The sequence below is a fragment of the Octopus sinensis genome, linkage group LG1 (genome assembly GCF_006345805.1).
Source record: "Octopus sinensis linkage group LG1, ASM634580v1, whole genome shotgun sequence".
Lineage (NCBI taxonomy): Eukaryota > Metazoa > Mollusca > Cephalopoda > Octopoda > Octopodidae > Octopus > Octopus sinensis.
Genome location: NC_042997.1, coordinates 46,149,422 through 46,164,802, shown reverse-complemented (window position 1 = coordinate 46,164,802; position 15,381 = coordinate 46,149,422).

Genomic DNA, 15,381 nt, shown 5'->3' with positions numbered 1-15,381 from the left:
TTGCCAGGGAATACTTAATCCAGTGAAGAAGTTTTCCACGGATTCCAACATTTGCCAATATTGAGAGTAGGATATTATGGTCAACCCTGTCGAACGTTTTACTGAAGTCAAGATATACGACATCAGAGTTCGAACCTCTTCCCAAGGCTTTAAGTATATCTTCAATGTGGTGTAAGAGCTGTGTTAGACAGCTGAATTGCATTTAGGAGTTTGTGGGTCTCCAGGAAGTCAGCTATCCTTGATCTTACCACTCTTTCAAACACTTTAATGATGTGGGGGGTGAGTGAGATTGGGCGATAGTTGACTGCGAGGGATCTGTTTCTCTGTTTGAAAACCGGGATGACATACTAGGATAGGAGCTTCTCTATCAACCTTCTACTCTCATGTTATTAGTTATACCTTTATTCGATGTGCCATGAGAGAAAATATTTCAAAAGAAAACAAAATTACTTCGGGTTCTCTTGAGAGAATATAAATTCATCTGTTTATATTTATATATGTACATATGTATGTATAAACTAGCTTAAAAGCCGCCTTATCGGGGGGTGGGTAAGCTAGATCCTGTGGAGGGCTCTTCATTGGGTATTGAGCCCAATAATGGCACTCTATGCATTGAATATATATTAAGTTTTATCAAACTTGATCAATATTTTTCAAGCAGTGAACAATTTTCATCAAAACAAGGATATAATTTGTCGACTTGGAACTTATTGCAAATCTTCATGATAAACATTTTTGCCTTCTCATTCGGGAATCAATACACTTGTTTTTCTGTCTAACATATTTCTCTCTTTCTCTATCTCTCTCTCTCTCTCTTTCTCTCACTCTCTGTCTCTCCTATCTCTTTCTCTTTCTGTTGATTGTTTCGAAACATCACCAACACAACCACCATCGCCACCACAACTGCCATACACACACCATTCAGACTTTCGACGCCACCACCATTAACACTTTTGATTTCGCCGCCTTCCCTTCCACAACTATCACCACTGTCTTTCACATCCTTTACTATCACCGTCACGCTTGACTGCCTCAGCTACTACCACCACCGCCATCATCACCGTCGCCTCCGCCTCTATCACAACTGCAGCTCATACTATTATTACTATCTCAATTGTCAATTTACTACCGCACTCGCCGTCTCCATGCCTACAATCACTCTCACCCCGGCAAGAGGAGTAGAAGAAGGACACATCGAATAGTGAAAGAGTAGGTCACACTGACACACAGAAATTCGTATTGACATTTATTATCATAGATGTAGGTATTTATGTATGTACGTAGATAGATAGATAAATAGATAGATAGATAGATAGATAGATAGATAGATAGATAGATAGATAGATAGATAGATAGATAGATAGATAAGCATAATTATATACACAGGTGTATATCTATGTGTATCTAGGTAAACATATATATATATGTATGTGTATGTGTATGTATGTGTATGTATGTGTGTATGTGTACTTATGTATGTTTATGTAAATATGTGTGTATATCTATGTGTATGTGTGTATATACAAATATATACACATCCACACGCACATTCCAGCACACATATACATACATATATGTGTGTGCGTGTGAGTGCGCAGAAGCACGTGAGTATTGCTGCCTTTATTTCCTGTTGTTACTCTCCGTTCCGCAAATTTGAATTCTGTAAACTTCAGAGAACTTTTTCCCCTAGATAATGTAGCAAAAGAAAAAGCTTCGCTTTTGCTTCCTCATCTACCCACAAAAATCAGCAGAAGATCGCTATGACCAAATACCTTGACACCACAGAAAAACCATGCTTCAAAAAGAAACAACGGATAGCAAAATTAAAGATCACAGTCTAGAAGACTCTTCTATCAATATTGAGAGCTTTGGAATTATAAACGGAAATTAAACATTTAGCCACGCTCTTTTATGCCGTATATGTTATATATATATATATATATATATATAATAATTATATATAATATATATATATATGTATGTAAGTATATACATACATATATATATGTATATATATTTATGCATATACAGACATATGTATGTATTTATATATAGAGATATATATAGCTATATAATTCATACGTTATTCTGTATGTGTATAGAATATAATATATATATATATACATATATATATAAATATATATATATACATATATATATATATATTAAATATCTATATATACATATATATAAATTATATATATACATATATATATTTATATATATATATACATACATACATACATACATATACGTATATGTATGTATCTTTGTGTATGTATGTGTGCATATGTGTACGTCTATATACATACAAACACACATTTATTAAGACGTGCTCTTTTCGTGTGTATGTGTATATGTGTGTATCTTTGTATGTGTGTGCGTGTGTGAGTGTGAGTGTGAGTGTGTCTGTAACCAAAGTACGGCCAAATCTTTAATTTCACTTCCCATGCACGAGGTCTGGGGTCGATCCGGCTGTCATTTTCCATAGTGTCGGTTCAACCTATACGTTGTGTAGCCAATCTGAAGAGAACTTCAACTGCAATCACTCCTCATTGTAAGGGAAATGTGTTCAAGGTAAACTCTGCACTCTACTGCAACTACCGAGGACTGCTGTTGAAAGGTGTCGTATTTTTATACGCCTATGCACTCATTCTTCCATCCACAGTGGGATGTGATACTTTATACATCCTACACCATACAGTCATTAAGGCTATTATCTGTTTCTTCTATTCAAGGACACTTCGGAGCCAATATCTGAAGAAGCTCATAGGTATCTTACCTTCAGAGAATTTGAAGAGGAATTACTTGTGTTGAAAAGTAACTATATTAAGTAATTGTGTCCTTGCAATTTAAAGATTTCTATTGTTGTAATTAAATTAAAAGAAAAAATAATGGAAACGGATCATTAGAAGCTACTGCTCTTTGGAGCAAACCGGAAGCAGAATAACGAAAACGTAATAACGATGATAACTTAATTGTAGTCATATATGTGTATGTAAGTAAGTGTATATATACATACTTATATGTATGAATTATACACCTATATCTATATGTGTGTGAGTGCATGGGTGTATGTATACATATACATACATATATGTATATATGTGTATATATATATATACATGTATATGTATATGTTTATATATATCTGTATGTATATATATATACATACATACTTATATATATATATATATATATATATATATATATATATATATATGTGTGTGTGTGTGTGTGTGTGTATATGCAATGTATAATATATAATATATATATATATATATATGTATATATATATATATATGCATACATACATACTTATATATATACAAACACATACAGATATGAATATGCGTACATATCTATACATACATAGTTTGTAGGCATTTATCAACTCTGAAAGAGTTAATGTAAATGAAGCTTGAATATTCGGCTATGAGGCATTGCTTCCATTTACTTAACGCTAATTTCTTGAAATGTTCAGAAGGTCATAGACTAGTGGGTACTTCAGTGGATCGAATGTACTCTACTGTACATTTCCTAGTCGTGTTTTCGAGATTGAAAAGATGAATCAGGTGAAATTCAAAGGCTACGTATAGGTTCTTATAGTATTGTGGAACGGCTCAAAAGTTATTATCAATGGCGTTTCAACAGTGACCATCCCATCGATTTTTCTAGAACTGAATAATTGTATGTTTTCTTTATATCATTTATACATTTACCAAAGGACAACCTGACAGATTCATTAGCACGCTAGCCAAAATTCATTGGCGGCATTTCGTCTCTCTTCGTGTTCTGAGTTCAGATTTCACTGGACTCAAAGTTGCCTTTCATCTTTTTTGAGCAGTGGGGTCGATGTTACCAATTACCCCTTCCCCACAGAATTGCCAGCGTTATGTCTCTAGTAGAAAGGATAATTTATTATTTCTATTTGATCAAAGACTGTGGAGGCGCGTGGCTTAGTGGTTAGGGTGTCAGCATCATGATCGTTAGATTGTTGTTTCGGTTCCTGGGCCGGGCGACGCGTTGTGTTCTTGAGCAAAACACTTCATTTCACGTTGCTCCAGTCCACTCAGCAGGCAAAAATGAGTAACACTGCGATGGACTGGCGTCCCGTCCATCTGGGGTACACATACGCCATTGAAACCGGGAAACCTGGCTAGGCTTTAAAAGGGCGCATTTATTATATTCTGATCAAAGACTATACTGTATGATTTCCTAGAAATGTATTAAGTATTTCTATGACAAGCTAACTGGTTGTAATGAGATGTGGGTATACAGTGAACTTAATAGAGTATTGTATATTACTGGTATATCTTTTCCCCACCCTCTAGATGACTAAAATCAAATGTTGACTTTGGAGCAATTTGAACTTGGCAGCAGAAATATTCATTACTGCTGCCAGGCATTTAGTCCGAAGCACTGCTTATTGTCTCTTCCATCTCCACGGCTTTTAATAGCGCCACCAAAATATATTAGTGATATCTTTTATTCTTGTTATTTTGTGCAGCGGCAGCTGTAATCAGTGATGAGAAAACGGATCAAGAAATAATGAGAGATTGGAATCCTGAGGACAAGCTAAATATATAAAACTTCAAATTTCCTGATTACTAAATATGAAATATTGGAAACTTCCGGAAATCTTAATAACGTTAAACTAGATGCATGGAAATTATTATTCCACAATCCAGATCAGGTTTTCACTTGTTTATTCGTTCATCTCATTCTTCTTTTGCTTTCTTTTATCCCTTTGATATTATTTATTGATTTCTACTTCAGCATTTTAATCAAAGGAAAAATTGAGAATAAAATGATTTCGTGTAAAATGTGTTTATGCGTATATGTGTAAATGTGTATGTATGTATGTTTGTATTTATATATGTATATATGTATATAAAAATATATACACACACGCATATATATATATATATATATATATAATATACATACATGTGTGTGTATATCTGTATGTATGTATGTTGTATATATATGTGTATATGTATATAAATATATATACACACACGCATATAATATATATATATATATATATATGTGTGTGTGTGTGTGTGTGTGTATGTATATGTATATGTATATGTATATGTATATGTATATATATATATATACACACATATATACACATGCATATATATATATACATACATATATATATACACACATACATACACATATATATATATATACATACATATGTGTGTGTACATATACATATACATATGTATGTATATCTGTGTGTATATGTATGTGTATGAATGTGTGGAGCGGTCTTTTACTGGAATAAGTAGGAGTGAGAGTACGAGCAAAGGAAGAAGGAAATAGAGAATGCCAACTTCTTGTGGATCTTACTAGCATTGGCATTTATAGATTCTGTGTAATCCGAGACAGTGATAAGACCATCCATAATCAGCAGCGAACAAGGAGAGATGCTGTACGTTGTTAAGGATGAACGTAACGAACCCAAGCTTGTATATTTTGTCTTAATTAATGTCTGGGAGATAGCAGCGAGCGATGGAGGTGATGAGGAGGTAAACGTTTAGAAGGCCTGGTTTTGTTGTTGAAGGTCGAAAATTGTAGGCATACCTTACTAGCAATGTTATTCAGTACTGAGAAGATCTAATGTAGCTAATATTTAGAAGCACATATAGATACACGTACACACATGCACACACACACACACACACACACACACACACACACACACACACACACATATATGTATATATACATATATAAACACATGTATATACATATATTTATACATATACATATGTATCTCTCTCTCTCTCTCTCTCTCTCTCTCTCTATATATATTATATATATATATATATATATATATATATATTAGTGGAGGCGCAATGGCCCAGTGGTTAGGGCAGCCGACTCGCGGTCGTAGGGTCGCGGTTTCGATTCCCAGACCGGGCGATGTGAGTGTTTATTGAGTGAAAACACCTAAAGCTCCACCAGGCTCCGGCATGGGGTGGTGGCGATCCCTGCTGCACTTTTTCGCCGCAGCTTTCTCTTACTCAGCGGGATGGCATCAGTTGAAGACTGAAACAATGCGAAGCGCATTGTGACCAGCAATGTGTAACAACATCTGATTGCCTGGTCGGTCACGGTGATCACGGTGATATCTCTATATGAATATATCCTTATCGATATACATGAATACATATATGCAAATATATCTGTACGCATGTACGTGAGTGTACACACTTACATACACATATATACATGCATATGTATGCAAACAATTGAGTGTATTTGTGTGTGTATGAGTATATGCGTGCGCGTGTGTGTGCGTGATTCGGCGTGTGTGTGTGTGTATGGATTATGTGAGTGTATGTGTATGTGTTAGCACGTCTTCGTGTGTGTACGTGTTTTTGAGTTTGTCCGCTCACTTCTTGTTGGTTTGTTTACGTTCCCTTAATGTAGAGGTTCGGCAAAAGCGACAGATAGAACATGTAAAAAATAAGCACTGGGCGGGGGGATCAATCTGTTCAACAAAATCCCGACAGTGTCCCAGCATGGCCACAATCTAAGTACAATTTCAGTGAAAGACAATTTTTAGAAAATACAAAATTCTGAGTATAACATTCCTGTAGAAACTATCGATTGATCAGCCAATCGGAACTCTAGATCTCCATCTGTATGACGTTGTTCTCCGTTGCAATTGATGACATCCTACACCAGAGGAAGTCAGGTCGAGATTCTATACGACTATTTGCTTTGGGGTGATATCTTATGTTTGTAATTCTAATTTATATATTGAGATGCACGGTAATCATAAATTTTGTATTTTGAGTCACAGACACAATTTAAAACAAAACCAACGAGCTAATATAATTCCTTTTCCCTTTCCTAAGTGTCTCTAAACATTCTTGTCCTCGAAATGAGAGACAATTGTATCTTTCACTTCGCTTTAAAGAAGGACGAATGTCCGAAACGCTATATGTATCTCCTTCTCACTTCATAAACTATATTCAACTCTTTACTGTATGAAGTTTACTTAGACTTTCATCTAGATTCTAAAGATCTTTAAAATTCATCATTCTATTCATTTAGCTTTGTAAGATTTAATCTATAACTTGTAGTCAACGTAGTAAAAATATTTTCTTTGTCAAATACTTATATTGTCGGCAGAAGTTAAGAAACGATTATTCATAGAATAAGTGAAAAGTACTCCGAGGCCAAATTAAGTTCTAACTTGTGCCGATGTTATTCAAAAGATTTCCCCAAACCATTCGCATCTGCTAACACGATCTGTGTGCTTTAGAATCTGTTGAGGACGTAAACGTAGCTGCGGCACAATCATATGAAGTGACATTGAAAATTCAAACTATGTTGTCTATCTTTCAATGTATTTTGTTCATTGCTGCATAATGATAAATTATCACACAGTTTACAGCGAATACAAAGTCGCAGTGATAGTATAAATATTACACGAATGACAAAACATGAGGATTTTTATCTTATTAGAAAGTGGTGTGATATTTATATTTTTTCAACAATGAAAATATAAAATTTAGTCTCTAAAAGGAAAAGTCTTGGCACTGAATACTTTCTAATGCATTATTTGAATGCAGCTTTATATTCAAGTTGTTTCTGAATCTAAAAAATGTCAGTGTTACCAAACATATACACAAAGAACCTTATAATAAATTGCAAATGACTTTGAAATATCTGCAACAAACAGTGAAAATTGCTATAGTAACTATGGTTGGTTGTTATTTTCATTTTTACCAATACATCTACGCACTTGAAAGAGACTTAAAGTAAAATACAGGTGTGTATAACATGTAATGTATATATATACACATCGAACTAACTACAATATTATGTCCACAGAGAAGTTTTTCCCAGAGATTTACGCGTTAAAAACACAGGTCTTCACTGAAAATGCTGGTGGGTAACGACACACAGTGTCTCGGCATGACTTGGTTTCTTCAGCGATGAATATCCCCTCCACCCACCCTTCGAATGCTCTGACAAACCAAAAATAGAGAAATCAATAAGGAAAACATTTGCCGGTTTGTTTTAATGCATTCCACGCTGGAGTTAAATTAATATACGCATTTAAAAACAGATATTAGGTTAAAGTAGCGGTGTACAAAACATTTATAATGTGAATACAAATATGGAACGGCAGTAGCGGTAATACTCTAAGAGAAACTTCACAAAGCACCAAATTCTGATTAGCAGGGCTGGCTGTTCAGTCCTAAAGGTCCTTTCTCCATCAAGCTTCCGAAGACTTTGTTCCTCCAGAAGATGTATTCAACATGTATAATGATCCTGTGGACACGCTAGATGGAAAAAGAACGATACAGTGCTATGCGAGTTATTGAAATATTTTCAAAGATCGTAGCTCGGCATTGTTAATCGAGGTCGTCGAGGTGTCCAGCGTTTCAAATTGAGTTATGAACTGTTAACAACTAATTGAATCGGATCTAACCAGAACAATCAATTCTCAAGAAAGAAGGTACCAGGCTTTAAATAGAAGAGTTTCGACAGCCCAACTAATATTCTATACAACTATGCCCAATTCGTCAAGAATATTCAACTAGAGTTAGTTAACACGAAATTAATTATTGGACAATATCTCTTGAAGCTAATGCTATTTGAATGGATACAAAATAATAGCAAGGTACACACAACATATAATCCGACCAACACCGTGTTTTTTTTCTTAAGGCCAATAGTTCATAATTTATTGTTTCATTTTAATAAATTGCATTAATTTTAAAGTGAATTATTTTTGGCAACCTTCTTTTTAATGTATTACTTTAGTCTTTTGATAAAATATTTCAATTTCTTTTTCTATTTTACAAATAGAAATTTTTGGTAACCGTTTTCTGTTTAATGAATTTTTTCAGCTTAAAAACAAATTATTTTCTTTTCTTAATTATCTTTGCTAGATAAAAACAAAATGAGAATTTGACTGTTGGTATTTTGTCTCGTTGGCATTTTGATTATCAGTATTCTAACGGTGGGTATTCTGTGTGCGCACGTGTAGCAGAGGAACCATCGCAATACTCAAATGTGTTTCATACTTGAACTTTATAGAGACTCGGCAACTGATCAGAGCCGAAGTGTCTATGACACTATCGGATTATCCCAAACTTATTTGTCATCAATGCACAGAAGAAAGTGTGAGAAGAATATAAATTTTGAATATAAATTTTGAAAAAAAAAAGCAGTTAACAGAATGGGAGTGAACGAAGCTCAACGGAATCGACGAAAGTGAGGTGGGTGTCAGAAAGTCTCTGTCGCTAAGGCGGCGAGCTGGCAGAGACGTTAACACGCCGGACGAAATTCTTAGCGGTTTTTCGTCTGCCGCTACGTTCTGAGTTCAAATTCCGCCGAGGTCGACTTTGCCTTTCATCCTTTCGGGGTCGATTAAATAAGGAACAGTTACGCACTGACGTCGATATAATCGACTTAATCCGTTTGTCTGTCCTTGTTTGTCCTCTCTGTGTTTAGCCCCTTGTGGGTAGTAAAGAAATAGGTATTTCGTCTGCCGCTACGTTCTGAGTTCAAATTCTGAAGAGGTCGACTTTGCCTTTCATCCTTTCGGGGTCGATTAAATAAGTAACAGTTACGCACTGGGGGTCGATGTAATCAACTTAATCCCTTTTTCTGTCCTTGTTTGTCCCCTCTGGGTTTAGCCCCTTGTGGGTAGCAAAGAAATGGGTATTTCGTCTGCCGCTACGTTCTGAGTTCAAATTACGCCGAGGTCGACTTTGCCTTTCATCCTTTCGGGGTCGATTAAATAAGGACCAGTTACGCACTGGGATCGATATAATCGACTTAATACGTTTGTCTGTCCTTGTTTGTCCCCCCCCCCCTGTGTTTAGCCCCTTGTGGGTAGTAAAGAAACAGGTATTTCATCTGCGTTCAAATTCCGCCGAGGTCGACTTTGTCTTTCATCTTTTCGGGGTCGAGTAAATAAGTACCAGATACGCACTGTGGTCGATGTAATCGACTTAATCCGTTTGTCTGTTCTCGTTTGTCCTCTCTGAGTTTAGCCCCTTGTGAGCAATAAAGAAATAAGAAAGTCTCTGGCCCTAGAAAAGACAGCGAGGAAAATCAGTGGCAAACAGCTTCAAACGTGTTCGTGTAATTGCTAGACATACTGACTGTTATGGTAACAGTTTTGGCATCCTTGAAGTGTTATAGATGATGTATCGCGATACATGTACATCCATCCATATATATTATTAGGAAAACATAAGCAGGCACACATATATGCACAAAAACTGACGCACATATGCGTATATAAATTCATATATATCATATACACATATACAGACACATTTATACATAAATACATATTTACATACGTATATACATACATACATACATATATATATATATATATATATATATATATATATATATATATAGATATATATATATATCACTGCTATGATATGTATATCAATGCGCTGGTATGTACGACGACCAAAAGGCCAATTGAACCAAACCTTGGCTCTGTTGTGTAATCATGTTTGCGTCCAACATAAGTATGCGTATGTCAGAATCTATAAATCTCTCACACAAGTGTGTATTGAACGTCATTATGTTTCCATAGCAGAAAATAAACAGAAACTATATACATGTACATATGTATATATATATATATATAATATATATACACATATATACACGTTTGCGTGTGTGTGTTTCTCTGTGTGTGTGTAGTGTGTGTGTGTGTGTGTGTCTATATGGTGTGTGTGTGTGTGTGTGTGTAATGTGTAAATATATTCATATTTCGGCAATTTCTTGCAGATATACTGTGTTATAAGTTTATGCATGTATGTATGTGTGCATGTATGTATGCATATGCATATATATATATATATATATATATATATATATATATATATATATATATATATATATATATATATATATATATATATATATATATATATAAGAGTTTATTGCATTGAAATAACTCTTTGAATTGAATAAGAACTTGAAGTGAAACACCCTACTTAAACCTAGAGAGATTTCCTTACCCAATAAATTCTTCGCAAGGTTTGACGTAAAACGAAACCCAAGTAAAATCTTCTAATCGTATTTGAAGATGAAGCCATGGTAAGGCGGTGTGGGTTGTTTTCTAGACGTTTCACAATGTTTCCCTATCTCTACCTATTTTCTCCTATCTTTTCTCTAAGTAAACGTATCAATTTTCTATTTATGTCCCCTCCCCCGCTCCATTTTCGTATTATAACTCCCTTTCTCTCTTTCCCTCATTTTCTTTCTCCCTTTCTCCTTCTCTCTCCATATTTCTCCCCATCTTTTTCTCCCTACCTCCACTCTCTCTCTCTCTCCCTCTCTCTCCCTCTCTTTTCGTATTTCCTATTCCTAGTTCAGTTCCTCCCAATACATTCTTCCATAAACGTTATATGTGTTCAACCTGAAGACGTTGCTACATTATATTTCTCTCTTTCTCTTCCCATCTCTTCCTATCTCTTCTACTACTGTCGTTCACACTCACCCTTTTTGTTTATTATCCTTTCTCCCACATTGAATCTCTGCCAGAAAGTCTCTTTCCATCCCTCCCTCCATTTCTCCCTCTCCCTCTCTCTTTTTCTCTCCCTTTCGGTAACTCCCTTCCTCGCTCACACTTTTTCTCTCTGGTCTTTTACTATGCATCTTTTCCTATGCATGTTTTTCATATCACTTTCAATTTTCTCTTCTCTTCATCGCCCTCTCACACTTTCTCTCTCTCTCTCTCTCTCTCTCTCTCTCTCTCTCTCTCTCTCTCCTCTTCCTCTATTTCCATAAAATCATACACTCGCTTCACTTTCTGACAGTTTCTTTTGTCGTATTACTATGCCAATACTCTGTCGCACATACACATACAAACGCAACTTTTATCTAAAGAGGACGGCGATATTGGTAAAATACACATACAAAATATATCTTCTCTCTGCATATTTATCTCAGCTCACTGCACAAAGGCTTTGAACAAGAAGTGAATCTAAATTATACAGTTGGGAAAAATAATGGTTAAAATTGATGCCTTTTCTGTATGAAATCAGTCAATAAGCTATACTATTTAATAATGATTTTCATTTAGTCAAAATATGTTGTAAGATAATGTAGTGCATATATACTGTTACTCACTGATAGGTATACTTTTTTATACACTTACGTTTAAAATAGGAAGTTACCTTTGCAATTGGAATAGATTGCACGACTATAAAAAGAAGCACTAGCGTTCAAATGGCTTGAACTTACGCTCCGAAATATTTACCGAAGGTAGAGAGTAGATATAAAAGGAATCCAGGTGAACAGATATGGAGGTAATAATGCAACTGCGATGAATATCCCAATTGCACCAAAGGACCTCTACACGAACATACACTTACGGTGACATTACGCATGAATGTATATAGGGTAGTATGAGTTTTAGAATGTTTGCTTTGTAGCTACGAGATTCCGAGTCTTATCTCATTTCAAAATACATAATGTAAATATACTTTAACTTAACCTCAAGTCGTCCGGAGATTTTCAGTAAATATAAACTACACAGAAGTCCAATGAATGGACCGTAATGTTCTTCGATAAAATACTAAATCTATGGTTCAATCTAATATCATCTGACCCTTGAAATTATTGTATCAAATACCTCTCAGTGACAAGTATTTAGAACAGATCTTCGGATTTAAGGATAGCTTGATATTGAGTTTCGATGCTTCCTACTGTAGCAACACAGTTTTACTTTTCCCCCCACAACGCCTCCAAGACTGGTTCCTGCCACTTCCGAGAGACTTACAAACGTTCTAGCCGCTGCTCTTGCAACTCTTTCTTCTGGGTCTGTCAAGAGTTCTACAAGATCCCATAGAGTTCAACCTAGTTGGTGTAACATAAAAGCGACCGAGAGTATAACACTCCTCACTGATCGGGATATCGGTCTGTTGCCGTTTTCTCTCTACATGGTGAGGGTAATCATTGTCAGACAAATGGGTTGCAGAAACGTGAAAGGAGAAGTCTTTGCCGAAAAACATAACTTACCGTCCCGTCTAGACAACAAAATCACATGTAGTGTTGCGTCTGTGTCAAACTGTTCGTCATATCACAGGCTTTCCAGCCGCGACTGTCTCGTCGATTTCTCTGACACATGTATATATTCATGAATAATTTATCCAGGAGAGCCATTCAATTTTATGATTTTGCGAAATTTGGTTGTTGTTTCTAGTAGGTCATGCAGCCGTGTAACATGCTCCGTTGTCGGGTCATCCAGAAATGAGTCTTTGTTTTGCTCCAGGTCAGCCTGAGCGAGCACATCAATGATCGAAGGGGGTTCCAACTAAATCCAAACTATTTTGTGTAACAGGTATTACATTGTTCTCTTATCCTTCTATTTTTGAATTTTCAGGCAGTGGGGCGTAATTTGGAAAAAGATTAGGGTACTATTTCTAGCAAGTCTAGGAGTCTCTTCTTCACTTTCTCATTTTACATTGTTGCTATTGCTTATGTTGATTAGCAACAGGTCATTCCTAATCGAACCGACCTGATCAAAGGCACACCATTCATGACTATCCCATATTTTCCGCAGGTCACTATGGGAATGGAGCACGGAATAAAATTATATCCAAACTGTGCTTTACTTTGATGACAGTGTGCTAGTTAACGGAGAGTTGGCTGCTATTTCCAGCATGTTGATTGATCATGTATCAGCTTTGTCATTGATTTTATACAGACATACACACGCTCGCGCGCGCATACTCTCTCACATACGCGCGGGCGCGTGTGTGTATGTGTATGCGTGTGTGTGTATGTGTATGTCTGTGTGATTTTTAGATTAGTTCATATATGCTTGAGGCATACTTTCAATTTCTGAAGGCAATTTCACTGCTGTCTACGGATAATTGTCACTGCTTGTGCTGTTTATATATATTTGAATGAAGGTTTGAAAATGCAATCTTAAAGATGTTTATTCACTTGACCGGTTTCACTATTTTAGAAAAAGATTGTCAAAAGTAAAATGTAAAGCTTTGCATAAGATTTGTTGAGTGAAGTACTGGTTGTCACAAAAGTATTAAAATACATATATACATTCTTTGATAATAAGAAGAAAATGCTAAAAACAGTTTACAAGAAAGTATTTAAGAAAATATTCAACAAAAAAGTATTAAGATTTCAATACATGTTTGTTTGGTAGTATATATATATATACAGAAAGAGGTATATTTAAGAATTTACAAAAAATTGGTTTCTCTCCAATTATTTGTAAATTCTTACAGATAGGCGTAGGAGTGGCTGCGTGATAAGTAGTTTGCATACGAACAACATGGTTCCGGGTTCAGTCCCACTGCGTGACACCTTGGGCAGGTGTCTTCTACTATAGCCTCGGACTGACCAAAGCCTTGTGAGTGGATTTGGTAGACGGAAACTGAAAGAAGCCTGTCGTATATATGTATATATATATATGTGTGTGTGTGTGTGTGTGTTGTGTGTGTGTGTGTGTGTGTGTGTATGTATTTATGTGTGTATGTATATGTTTGTGTGTCTGTGTTTCTCTCCCTAACATCACTTGACAACCGATGCTGGTGTGTTTACGCTCCCGTAACTTAGCGGTTCGGCAAAAGAGACCGATATAATAAGTACTAGGCTTACAAAGAATAATTCTTGGGGTCGATTTGCTCCACTAAAGGCGGTGCTCCAGCATGGCCACAGTCAAATGACTGAAACAAGTAAAAGAGTAAAGGGTATAGATAGATAGATAGATAGATAGATAGATAGATAGATAGATAGATAGATAGATAGATAGATACAAATATGCATGAAATGTAACTATTTTTAGATTATTGAGTTAGCGCTGTAACAGATGCACGCTATCTTCATTTCAATACTGCCGAGTCTTTTACCTTCGCTTATGCAAAGAGATTACTTTACCTCTCTGTGTGTGAGATGATTATTAAACGTAAATGTATGCATGTGTATATGTGGGGATATGTGTGTGTGTGTTTGCGCACGCATTCATTTACTTATTTATGTTGTGACTTCGTCTTTTTTTTAAGCATTAATCAAATTGTTCAACGACTTTTTGTGTAACTTTATACTTGTAAAATTATATATATAGGAACAAGGCTGATCTTCTATGTGTGTGTGTGTATGTGTGATTGTGCTTGTATGTATGTGAGTATATTTGTGTATGTGTGAATATGTATGTGTATACGTGCGCATCTGCGTATTCATATGTGGGTGGGCATGTAAAATGTGGCGGGGGATGTAAAATTCCACAAAAATCAAAAGAAGCAATATATAAAATTTCTCGAGTTTTATGGAGGAGAGAATGAAAATAATGTAAAAATCTTCTCTGTAGCAATCAGGATTTATTGTTATAATTTA